General features: G+C 42.7%; 1 long non-coding RNA gene across 1 annotated transcript; it reads left to right on the top strand.

The window, feature by feature from the left end:
- On the top strand, positions 1 to 3817 carry LOC118494811. Its single transcript, XR_004897006.1, has 3 exons — positions 1 to 46; positions 3498 to 3581; positions 3670 to 3817. It is a non-coding gene; the product is annotated as an uncharacterized LOC118494811 (long non-coding RNA).
- The last annotated feature ends 561 nt before the right edge of the window (positions 3818 to 4378 follow it).

The following is a 4378-nucleotide window of genomic DNA, read 5'->3' as shown; positions in this document are numbered from 1 at the left end:
AGGAGACTGGAGCCCCTCAGTGAAGATGGGAGTTCAGATGTAGATGGTGAGTTAAATGACGTTTATTATTACAAAAACTCCTGCCTTTTGCCAAAAATTATAGTATAATATAATAGTAATATACTGTAATATTGTAGTGCACACTGCTGCTTACAGTTTTGACCTCTTGAAATATAAGTGCTAGCAGCCAACTGTCAGATTGTGGTAGTTATGTTTTACTGTCAGCATTTAAACACACATGAACCCTGAATATCCATTATACCTGAGATTTCGCTAACTAACGGGTGCCAATGTTTGTCTGTTACTGTTGTATATCAGAGTCCAGGAACAAGCTTGGTGAGGAGGCCCTCACAGAGGAAGAAAAGACGTAAAATGTCCAAGACAGTGGAAGCAATAGGTAAGTTCTTTAAAACTGGGCAAAAAAGGTATATACTTATAAAGCTACCATTAAACGCTCTCTGTGACTGTCTACAAGCCATGTAGTGGGTTGGGAACATTAATTCCTTTTATGTGACTTGATATTTTGAAAGGAGGAATTGTGCTCTGTGCCCTCCGGTTCAAACGTAATGTACATACATATACAGGCACAAAACAGTTGAGCTATGTGTTTCAGAGTTATTTTACAAGGTCCGGACCAAGGTTCATGTTTTTGTTACATTGTCTACATTTGATCCGGTAAGTTTTGGTTTCACACTGCAGTTATGCAAGCGCACTAAAGATCTCTACGTGACAAAACTACATCCTGCCGTCATCACATACGTGAGCTGTGTCTCCAGATACTTATAATTGATTGGTTTGTAGACGGGCTTCCCCGTCCTCTCGTCTCCTCTCTCTGGGTCGGAGTTTTTTCAGCTGACTGCTGCTCACCCATACGGCCGCGGCTCTTTTTGTTTTGTTGTGATGTTGAGAAGCAAGACACTGGAACTTTCTGGAGAATTTATTCAGAGACAAACGGAAACCTACACTGTACATTTACTACCACTTAAAAAATAAACTGCTGATGTATTCGCTACTCTGATAGCCGACAGCTGTCTGCTCTGAGCGCATTCACCGTCACTCTCAGTCTCTCATGTAGCCTACACACTAAGCACCGAGCTATTCCTTAAAGGAGCTATTCCCCGGTCTTGTAACACAAGGAGAGTCTGCCAGAGCTTCTTGTATTTGGTCCGAATGTCCGAACCATCCAAAAAATGCTTTCACACAGTAAACGTACCGGACCATGGTTCAGTTTGGTCCGGACCGAGACCACCTCTTTTGGTCGGACCAAAATTTGGTCTTTTGATCTGGACCGTGGTCCGGGGGAGGTTTCACACCTCTAATTTTGGTTCGGAATAAACTGAAAAGTCCGAAAGTCCGGACCAAATGAGGTATGTGTGAAAACGCCCTTAGATATTTTAACAGGCGCCACAATCATTGTAGCAATAATGGGTTTGTCATTGTCAGGCTACTCAGTGGTTGTAAGAGGCTAGTGTGACTTAAAGTGACACCAGTGCATACCCACTGTTGTAAACTTTCATGTATCATTTTTATCTTCTTTGCAGATACAGTTGCATGCTTTCACTAGGTCATCCTCTCATACACTGCATGTGATGAGGTGTCACTTTTTGCCTGCTCTTGTTTTTCAGATGGAGGTTCTGATCTCCTCTCGCCCAATGAGAGACTGGAGACCTGCAGTGAGGATGGTGGTTCAGATGTATATGGTGAGTTAAATGGCATTTATTATTTAAGTCAGGGGTGTCAAACTCAACTTCCCTAAAGCCTGGTTCCCACGGCAGGATAATTAGGCTGATTTTAGCCCCGATTCACCCCTTCCGACAATCTTAAGGATGCTCCGATTATGGTAAAATAATCTGATCAGATGTTCCTGCCGTGTGTGGTGTGTTAAGACTGCTCTCGTCTGCTCTGAAGGACGTCGGGACCGCTCCCATCTCAAATCGGGGATATCCAACATGTTGGATTGTTTTGGCCCGATTTCTCCTCGTGTGTGGTGTCCCCCCGGGGACAAACGAGCACGCAGCCTGTGGACTGTGGCGTGTAGCCAATCCGAAAGAGAGGTGAGGAGGCGGCGAGGAAAGCACAGGGAAACAAAATCAAAACAGCCGGCGGCACGGCGCAGCAGAAAGTCCGGTGGACGTCGGAGATAAGTAGAGCAAGTATAGTCCATGCTCGCGTTGTCTCCACTTCTTTGACAGTCGCCTTTTCTTTTGATAACGTTTTTTTTCGGTTAAAAACAAACTACAAATTATCGCCACTGCATCCTCTTCGTCCGCCATGATTGTTTACTCTGAAGTCACGTTTGATCTCGAGGGATTTTGCGAGATTTCCCGTCTGACCTGGGAATGCTGGGGAGTCAGATCAGTTCGTGTGTGATGTGTTAATTTTGCCTTGTGCTGCGCACCACACACTGTACGACCAAAACTGTTAGACCGTGATTTTTTATCGCCGTGTGTGGGGTCTCTCAGGATTGGAAAATCGGCCGACAATTTTAAAATCATCCCGTGTGAACCAGGCTTAAGGGCCACACTTGAAAATGAGAATCACACCAAGGGCCAGACATGTATTGATTTATGTCATCGAAAAAGTCAAACATCTCACAGTTTGGTCGACAAAATGTCAAAGAAAATGCCAAAAACGACGGAAAAGGGGTCAAAAACGTTGAAAAAAATGCCCAAAACTTTGTAAAAAGTGACAATAACTAGTCAGTCCAAAATCGATTGTGAATCTAAAATGATATGGGGGCCAGATCAAACTTTGCAAAGGGCCAGATTTGGCCTGTGGGCCTTGAGTTTGACATTTGTGATCTAAGTTCATCGTGCAGTGAAAAATGAAAGTTTACAGAATTCCTTTTGTTAAGGTTACCCTACTGGCGGTTTTTCATACTTCAACCCATCAGTTGAAATTATGTATATATTACAGCACTGTTCACCATATCATCATTGATCAGTCATGCTTAAGGTTAACATGTGACATTGATTACAAACCACCAACAGGAGTAGTCTAGTAAATAGTGTGATTGTATCATCAGCAGGCAGAATGCTGGTTGCCAATAAATTAGCAGTGTTGAGGCAAACCAGAAGGGTTTAGAAAGCCAGGGCACGGACTAAAAAACTAACAGTGGTCAACATCACAAAGGCAGACAGGCAAATACGGGTCATAGGACTTAGACGGTACGGTTTGGAGGCACAATAAAAGACCTGGCAAATGACTAGGGCTACTGTGCTGGTACTAGAGATATACTCTGGGGAACTTCAAACTATGGAGTAGGTGCTCAGGCAGAGGGTGGATTGGTTGGTTAAATTTACAAAAATAACACACTGGGGACCAACTGATGCTCAAGAGAAATGGCAGGATCAACAGATGTTAGTGGACAGAACGAAAATGAATCAAACAGGTGATGATTGTGAGAATCTAATCAACTTTACTGAGATGAATGTGGATGAAATGTCACTACACACGTCTAACTAACGGGTGCCAATGTTTGTCTGTTACTGTTGTAGATCAGAGTCCAGGAAAAAGCTTGGTGAAGAGGCCCTCACAGAAGAAGAAAAGACGTAAAAAGTCCACGACAGTGGAAGCAATGGGTAAGTGCTTTAAAATGCTTTTACTGGGTCTTTCTTTCATACACTGCATAGGATGAGGTGTCACTTTTAGCTTGCTCTTGTTTTTCAGATGGAGTTTCTGACCTCTCGTCCTGCAGTGACGAGGGGAGTTTAAATATAGATGGTGAGTTAAATAACGTTTATTATGAAATTCACAAAAACTCCTGCCTTTTTACAAAGGACCCTGCTAGCTTTTTCTCAAAGTTAGTAGAGTACTACTTTAAGGACAATTCTGGAGCAAAATTAACCTAGGGGTTAATAACACGTGTACTGAGTCGACCATTCTCAGGGATATGTTTTCATGTCAATTGAATGCGTTTCTAGCTTTAAACAAGCTACTGCAAACCAGTGGTTAGCTGCTAACGCTACCTTTTAGAGCACAAGGTAAATCACTATTTTATACTACTAACTGGGCTCAAAACAGCACCACACTTCAACGGTAGCATGATGACAGTCCTTACATGTAAACCAAAGCATTGAGAACTTTGTAAGTGTACAGACAGTTTATTAAAAAGAGATTATAAAGACAGTAGCGTTCATGTTTACATGCGGGCGCCATCTTGGAAAACAGTCATGAACAGTCGAACGACGAATGCTGTGCAGCCAGTAACATAGCTCAAACACAGTGTTCGTGGTTCGACTGGTCAGGACTGTAAGAGACATATTAGATTAGCATGAAAACATATCCCAGAGAACGGTCGACTAGGTACACATATGTTATTAAACCCTAGGTTAATTTTGTGCCGGAATTGTCCTTTAATATCATGTGCATGAATTAT

The sequence above is a fragment of the Sander lucioperca genome, chromosome 4 (genome assembly GCF_008315115.2).
Source record: "Sander lucioperca isolate FBNREF2018 chromosome 4, SLUC_FBN_1.2, whole genome shotgun sequence".
NCBI lineage: Eukaryota > Metazoa > Chordata > Actinopteri > Perciformes > Percidae > Sander > Sander lucioperca.
The sequence above is the reverse complement of the archived record's forward strand: the minus strand, read 5'-3'. Positions and strand labels throughout refer to the sequence as shown.